The following is an 8650-nucleotide window of genomic DNA, read 5'->3' on the forward strand; positions in this document are numbered from 1 at the left end:
TGCATTTACTATTCAAGCCTCGTCAATTCCTTCCTCAAGGCCTATGGCCGGGAAGTTGAATATTGTGCAACCAGGGCATATTAGGGATCAGGCTTTGTCCCCACGCCCTAAAGATACCCAGGGCCAGCATATCCAGCTCTATCAGAAGGATGGGGGATATCCCTCCTGGAGGGATAAGGTGTTAGGGGTTACTGAAGAGGATCCCCTGATGGAGGTAGACACTATGGAGGATGATTCTGAAGATTTCCTTTCTGACTCCGATATAGAGGATGGAGAGCCAGACAACCCCCTGTGTCCTAGAATTCATCTTTCCTCGGAAGACAAGCATATCATCAGGTCTAAGTGGAAATTGGCGCTTATTGTTACTGTGTTGGGGAAGAGGATTAGCTTTAATTACTTTGCCCATAGGATCCAGGCCCAATGGGCAAAGAAAGGAAAGGTTACCATCACAGACCTTGAGAATGACTATTTTGTTATGAAATTTACAAGGGCTGAGGACTTCAATGCTGTGGTTAATGGAGGTCCTTATATTATCTCCAATCATGTCTTGGCGCTGAGACCTTGTGTCCCAAATTTTGATCCTCATGACTGCTCGGTTAATAGGATCCTTACTTGGGTTAGGTTCCCAGGCCTCCCTCTAGAATACTACAGTGATAGATTCTTGAATAAGATTGGTAGCCTTGTGGGGAAAGTTCACCATGTTGATAAGACAACCGTCGAGGCGGTTAGGGGCAAGTTTGCCAGGGTCTGTATTGACATTGATCTCGCTAAGCCTCTTCTTTCTCAATTCTGTGTTCAGAATAAGGTTTTTCATATTGAATATGAAGGTATACACAATATATGCTATGAATGTGGTATGTTTGGCCATACCTTTGAGGGTTGCCCTAAGAAGAAGAAAGTGGTGGAAGAGATGGTGCAACCTATTATAGGTAGTGCTGAGAAGAGTCAGGGGGAAGAAAGGAGTTTTAGCCCATGGATGCTTGCCAAGAGGAATGTGAGAAGGAAGCCACGTGCTAATGCTACTACCGGCCATTCTATGGAAATCAGTAAAAAGATGACTTCTCTCCAGATTGTTCCTGAGATCAAGGTCAGACCCCCGGACTCCAAGAAGGGTAGTGAGGCTGGTGTGGATCCAGCTTCTGGCTCGGGGTCTAGGTTCGGTGTTCTGTCTATGGAGGAAGGACAGGGCTCGGATCCTTCCTATGAGCAGATTGATTTAAGCATGCCAAGTCTAGAACCGGCTGAGCCGGCTTCTAGTCTGGGTAACTCTATTAATCCTCTCTTTGTTGCTAATGCGAATGCCATTGAGAGCTCCCAGCCTCTCCTATCAGCAGGGAAAGGGGTGAGTAATGAGCTTAGTAAGCTGACCCCTCTTCCTGATATCCCTATTGGAAAAGCTATAGGTGTGAATAAGTTAAATATGAAGAAACCTAAGCCTAAAGCGAAACCTATAAAGAACCTCAATAGGTCGGATTCTTGGGATAAAAGGGGGCCGTCTGGTACCTCCTCTAGGCTCTCCGGAGCCCCGAATAAATACCTGATCTAGGGTATGGGCTTGTGTCTGTAGTTTTCCTTTCTGATGGATTTCTTTGTTTGGAATGTCAGAGGTGCGGCGAGCAAGGCAACCCGCATCCATATTAATGATCTCATTAAATAATTTAACCCTTCTTGCTTTGTTCTTCTGGAGACCAAGGTCAGTGGTGCTAAAGCAGACGAGGTGGTTAGAAAGTTCAAGAGTTGGAATTGTGTCAGATCGGAGGCTACGGGCCGGGCTGGGGGGATTTGGTTCTTTTGGAAGCGAGGTCAAGTCAATATTGATATTGTTACTATGGACAGTCAATTCATCCATAGTAAGGTGTGTCTCCCGGGTAATAAACCCTTCTTTGTCTCCTTTGTTTATGCCGACCCTGTTTTGACTAACCGAAGAAGGATGTGGGAGATTCTTCATTCTATTAGTTCCAATATGGTGGAGGCGTGGTTGGTTGCCGGGGATTTTAATGACATTGCCACCTTGAGTGATCAGAGAGGCGGGGGTAATCATTATATTAACCGATGTCTTAACCATAAACAGAGTATGGATCTTTGTGGTCTGTCGGACCTGGGAGCTGCCGGACACAAGTATACCTGGAAAAGGAATAGTGTGTTTGTTCGTTTGGATAAGGTGTATGCTAATGTTGCTGCTATCTGTAGGTTTCCTGAGGTCAATGTGCTTAATCTTCCTTTCCGTCACTCTGACCATTGCCCTATCCTTATTAGGATGGTCAAAGGAAACCGGATGAAAGGTAACAGACCTTTTAGGTATCTTGTGGCGTGGGACTCTCACCCCGAGTTCAAGGCTTTTGTTAAAAACAACTGGCATCCTCACTCCAATGTCCTTCTCGCTGCTGAGGAGTTCAGGAAGAATGTGGCTGGTTGGAACAAGAACATCTTTGGTCACATTATCAGAAGGAAGAACAAGCTCTTGAGAAGGATGGAAGGCATCCAACGTTGCTTAGAGGTCCGCTTCGACCACAGCCTGGATGGTCACCTTAGATCTCTTCAGAACGAGTTGGAAGCTGTGCTTAGACAGGAAGAGCTTCTTTGTTTCCAGAAATCTAGGAAGACTTGGATTCAAGATGGCGACCGGAACGCCAGGTACTTCCACCTCTCTACGATCATTAGAAGATAGAGAAATAGGATCGATGCTATAAAGGACGCCAATGGTGTTTGAATTTTTGAGGAGGAGGACATTCGGTGTCTTGCCCTTGATTTCTATAAAGACCTATTCAGAGAGGAAGCGGTGAACTTGGAGAGCGCCTACTCTGATACCACCTTTCCTCGGCTTGGGGAGGATGCTATTAAGGATGCTTTCTATCCTGTTGACCGAAAAGAAATTGATCTGGCCTTCTCTAGCATCGGTTCCACTAAGGCTCCTGGGATTGATGGAATCCCCGCTAGCTTCTATCACAAACACTGGGATACCGTGAAAGAGGGTATTTACAGCTTCGTGTTAGGAGTTTTTGGTGGTTCTAATGATATCAGGTTAGTTAATAAGACCCTCCTTGTTCTGATTCCTAAGGTTGATAAGCCCTCTTCCTTCCTCCAAATGAGACCTATCAGCCTTTGTAATGTTTTGTACAAAGCTATTACCAAGATTGTGGCTAATAGAATCCGGAAGATCCTGCCAGATATTATTAGCCAGAATCAAGGGAGCTTTGTGCCTGGCAGACAAATGATGGATAACGTTGTCATTGCCCAGGAGGTTATCCATTCCATGAAGATTAAGAAAGGTAAGAAAGGGATTGTGGCTCTTAAACTGGACCTGGAGAAAGCCTATGATAGACTTAACTGGAGTTTTCTTCTGGATAGCTTAGCCAAAGCTGGTATCCCGGATAACTGGAGGAATTTGATTGAGAAGTGCATCTCCTCTCCTGTGTTCCAGGTTATGATTAATGGGGACATGTCTGATGATTTCTCTCCCTCCAGGGGTATTCGTCAAGGGGATCCTATGAGTCCCTTCCTTTTTGTTATTGCCATGGAAAGACTTGCCCACCTGATCCAAGAAGCGGTGTGCAAGGGGTCTCTCCACCCTGTTTCCATCAGCAAACATTGCCCCCCTGTTACCCATCTGTTCTTTGCGGATGATGTGATGCTCTTCGTGGAGGGGAATGTGGAGCAAATTAAGGTGGTTATGGATATCCTCAATCGTTTTTGTGATGCTTCTGGCCAGAAGATTAATATCCAGAAGTCCCGTATGCTTTGTTCTAAAAACATGGACAACAGCTTGTGCAAAAGACTTAGTGAGATTTCTGGCACCCCCCTGACTCATTCGTTGGGGAAGTATCTTGGGGTCCCTCTTCATAGCGACAGGGTCTCCAAAGCCTCCTTCAAAGACATTCTGGATAAAACTAACGGTTCGTGTGCTAGCTGGAAAGCTAATTCTCTTTCCCTTGCTGGTCGCCTTACCTTAATCCAATCTGTTAACTGTGCGGTTCCAAATCACATCATGCAAGCCTGTAAGCTCCCTGAGCCGGTTCTTAACGAGCTTGATAAGATTAATCGGTGTTTTCTTTAGGGAGAGTCTGGTGAGGGGAGAAAGGTTCACCTGGTCCCTTGGAAGGAAGCCTGCCAGCCTAAAAGCAGGGGGGGTCTTGGTATAAGGCAAGCCAAGGACAATAATAAGGTCCTTTTAATGAAGCTCCTTTGGAGAATGTGGCAGTGTCCCTCCTCTCTTTGGGTTCGTCTTCTGCGCGGCAAGTATCGGAAGGACAAAATCTTTGGAGGCCCGAAGGAGAGGGTTGTCAACTGCTCGTTCCTCTGGAAAGGGCTTAGCCTGGAGATTGGATCTGGTCAAATTTCGACTCCTTCCTTAGCCTGGAGATCCTCCTTAAGATTAGAGGAGTTAAAGTTAGCAATCAAGATGAGGATAAAGACAGGCACTGCTGGGCCTTGACTAATAATGGTCTCTTTTCTTGTAAATCGGCCTATGAAGCTTTTTCCCCTAACAGGGCTGATCCTCCTTTGGAGATTTGGAAGACCATTTGGGCCCTTAAAGTCCCTTATCGTATTAGGAGTTTCCTGTGGCTAGGAGTTAAGGACAGGTTGCTCACTAATGCTGATAGGCACAGAAGGCATTTGGCTGAGTCAGGTGCCTGTAGTAGGTGCAGAGGCCAGGTGGAATCCTTGTGTCATGCTTTGAGGGATTGCCCTAATAGTAAAAAGATTTGGGAAGGGATTCTCCCTTACCACACCCTTCCTTCTTTCATGGCTTATTCTGCAGCTGACTGGTTCTCTGATGGTGTCAATGGGAAGTTGTTGGCTAACATAGAGCACGGTGACATTTTCTTCGCTATTATTTGTCACCCAATTTGGAAATGGAGGAATGAAGAGTTATTTACCGAGAAGACTACCCTTATCCCTAACTTACTTGCTTTCTTCTCCAAAAAGCTCTCGGTTATTTTAAAAAGCTATGAAGGGGAGCCCCTGGTTAGACCTTCCCCGATTAAAGTTGTCCATTTAGTGGGTTGGAATAAGCATAGAGAAGGGGTTGTTAAGCTGAATACAGATGGATCTTGCCTAAGCAATGACAGAATTGCTGCCGGAGGTGTTCTTCGGGATGCTGGTGGCGCTTGGCTGGCTGGGTTTACCCATAACTTGGGGATGGGCTCGTCCTTTTCTGCGGAGCTCTGGGGTATTCTGTCAGGTATTAAGCTAGCCATTCGCATGGGGGTAAAGAGGCTTTCAGTGGAGTCTGACAATCTGGAGGCAATCAACAAGATTTCGGATAGCCAGGCTGTTTGTCTTATTAGCCAGAATCTTGTCAAAGCTATTTCGAGGCTTCGTCCTGCTTTCGAGACTCTTAGTTTCTCCCATATTTATAGGGAGCAAAACCGCGTGGCGGATCGCTTGGCTGCTGCTGGGTATGGGGGGATGTTAGGTGTTTCTACCTTTTCTGTTCCTCCTCCTTTTCTTTTGTCTATTCTTCTCGAGGATAGGGTTGGGGTCAGTCTTCCTAGACTGATCACGGGTTAGGTTTTTTGTTTCGTTTGTTTTCTTTTCCTTTCCTACCCAAAAAAAAAAATAAATAACTACAAAATGAATAAGGTATTTACTACAAAAAAAAAATCTATTATTATAAAAATTTAATATATCATTGCATTTTTAAAGTTTTTTTTTTAAATGTTCAGCTTATTAATAATGGATTCTAAATGAAGTTAACATTAAATTTAATTGATATGATTTAATAATTTAGTTGTCTATAATTACATGTTTTTGAAACTTAATAAACAAATATTCCATAAGGATGGAAAAAGTTTAAAATTACATTATTTACTTATTTTTTAATAATTAAATTTAAAATAGTTTGATATTTAATGTGGATTGTATTTAAACAGGTATATGTTTAATAATTGAATTTAATTTATTTTAAAGTAAGCATTTTTTTCAATCATACAAACAATAAAAAAAATTAACATAGTTAAATAGTATATAATTGAAAAATAAATAATTCAAATATTTTTTTTTGTCAGTTTTACTTTTATATGGTCTTGCTTTTCTTGAGTTTTTTTTTTACTTTTTAAATTTCTTAACAACCGAATTATAGAAAATATATCATTTAATATGATTGAAAACAAATTTATTTATGAAAATAGAAAAATAAATAAAAATGAAAGTTTAAAATAAAAATTTCAGATTCAATAAGTATTTTTTTGGAATATTTTTTTTTTGTTTTTCAACCCACAGTATATTTTTTAAACAATTTAGTAATCATTGAATTAAAAAGAAAATATGTATTTAATGTTATTGATATAATTTAATATTTATTTAGCTATTAAATAAATTAATATACAAGCAATATTAATCTTCATTTCTTTTTTAAAAATTAGAACTACAAAAAATTCAAGTTTTTTGGAATCACAAATATTTTTTCTTTCAATTATATATATATATATATATATATATATATACAAAATGAACAAGAAACCCAAACTTTATTGTATGTAACACTTTGAAATCCATCACATATTTTTTATAAGTAATATATATTTGTTTAATTTAGTATTTTTTTAAAAATATTTATTATTATTACAATTAATTAAAATATATGTATAATCCCAAGAATGCATAACACTTTTGATATTTTTTTAATGAGAAACTATTTAATTGTTTTTAATATATTTGTTTATATTTTTAGGTTTATATTTTTATTTTCAATTTATTCAAAATTGTAATAATAAAAGTTGTCATTTAATTTATAGATATGATTTGACAAAACTTGCATCTTATTTTATGTAATTTACATAATCCAATAAATAAATTTTTAGGAACCTAAGAAGTACATTTTTTCTAAATACACCACAAAATTCCATTATGTTTTTTTCAACTTTGTAAAACTCAATAACATGTTTTTCAAACTCTATGAACAAATATTCCATAACCAAGAAAAATGTTTAAAAAACCTTTTTTATTCATTTTTTTATTAATTGAGTTCAAAATAGTTTAATATTTAATGTGGATGGTATGATTTAAGAAGTTTGTCCATATCTTAAGTCATTTTTAATGAGTAATGTTTAATATTATTTAATTTTTTGATCTTAGTAAAATTAATTAAATAATACATATTGTTAAAAAAAATATAAAACTTTTACTATATTTTTTATTAAATAATTCTTTCATACATTCTTACATTTTTTTTAGCATTTTTCAAGTATTTCAAATTGTTAGTTATTGAATTTAAAAAACATAGCATTTAATGTGGTTGATATGGTATGATTACTTATTTGACTATTAGGATTAAAAATATATATATAAAAAAAAATCTAAAACAAGTATGGTGTTTATGTCTTGAAACTTCCAAGAAATAATTGTTTTTGGCATCATATGTCATAAGAAAAGTCTAAAGCAAGTATGATGTTCATGTCTTGAAACTTCCAAGAAATAATTGTTTTTGGCATCATATGTGTTTCTTTTATTTGACATTATTTATATACAATTAATGCACATAAATTATTAAAATATAGTTTTGTTTATTTTTTCCTACATATATAATCTAACTTCTTTAAAAAATTTATCTATATCTTAAGTCATTTTTTATGAGTAATGTTTAATATTATTTAATTTTTTTATCTTAGTAAAATTAATTAAATAATACATATTGTTTGAAAAAAAATATTAAACTTTTACTATATTTTTTATTAAAGAATTCATTCATACATTCTTGCATTTTTTTTAGCATTTTTCAAGTATTTCAAATGGTTAGTAATTGAATTTAAAAAACATAGCATTTAATGTGGTTGATATGGTATGATAACTTATTTGACTATTAGGAATAAAAATATAAAAAAAAAAAATCTAAAATAAGTATGGTGTTCATGTCTTGAAACTTCCAAGAAATAATTGTTTTTGGCATCATATGTCATAAAAAAAGTCTAAAGCAAGTATGGTGTTCATGTTTTGAAACTTCCAAGAAGTAATTGTTTTTGGCATCATATGTGTTTCTTTTGTTTGGCATTATTTATATACAATTAATGCACATAAATTATTAAAATATAGTTTTGTTTATTTTTTTCCTACATATAATCTTGAGTCATTTTTAATGAGTAATGTTTAATATTTTTTAATTTTTTGATCTTAGTAAAATTAATTAAATAATATATATTGTTTAAAAACCAAAAATAAAACTTTTACTATATTTTTTATTAAATAATTCTTTCATACATTCTTGCATTTTTTTTAGCATTTTTCAAGTATTTCAAATTGTTAGTAATTGAATTTAAAAACCATAGCATTTAATGTGGTTGATATGATATGATAAATTATTTGACTATTAGGATTAAAAATATATATAAAAAAAAGTCTAAAACAAGTATAGTGTTTATGTCTTGAAACTTTAAAGAAATAATTGTTTTTGACATCATGTGTCATAAAAAAAAGTCTAAAGCAAGTATGGTGTTCATGTTTTGAAACTTACAAGCAATAATTGTTTTTGGCATCATATGTCATTTTATGTGTGTCATAAATTGTGATGTTATATGTTTCTTTTGTTTGACATTATTTATATACAATTAATGCATATAAATTATTAAAATATAGTTTTATTTATTTTTTCTTACATATATAATTTTGATTTTTATTGTTTTTGTTAGATACATATAATAAACATATATAAAAA

Source organism: Euphorbia lathyris, chromosome 2, assembly GCF_963576675.1.
Source record: "Euphorbia lathyris chromosome 2, ddEupLath1.1, whole genome shotgun sequence".
NCBI classification, from domain to species: domain Eukaryota; kingdom Viridiplantae; phylum Streptophyta; class Magnoliopsida; order Malpighiales; family Euphorbiaceae; genus Euphorbia; species Euphorbia lathyris.